This window comes from Geospiza fortis, unplaced genomic scaffold (genome assembly GCF_000277835.1).
Source record: "Geospiza fortis unplaced genomic scaffold, GeoFor_1.0 scaffold400, whole genome shotgun sequence".
Lineage (NCBI taxonomy): Eukaryota > Metazoa > Chordata > Aves > Passeriformes > Thraupidae > Geospiza > Geospiza fortis.
In genome coordinates this window covers 167,985-168,192 of record NW_005054637.1, presented here as the reverse complement: position 1 = coordinate 168,192, position 208 = coordinate 167,985, and positions in this window count along the sequence as shown.

Sequence of the window (208 nt, the reverse complement as noted above, 5' to 3'; positions counted from 1 at the left end):
ATGGAAAAGCTGGGTTTTTTTTATGGAGCTGGCTCCTTCCTGGGAGCCTGTGTTCCACCCACCCAGCTGAGCATCCCCTTGGAGAGATGGCAGAGGGCTGGGGGGCTCGGGTGGGACGCCGTGCCCGTGCCCTTCACTGCCCGCTCTGCTTCCTGCAATAATTAAAAAGACTTTTCCAACGAGCAGCTCCTGGCTTCCGTGGTGTTTC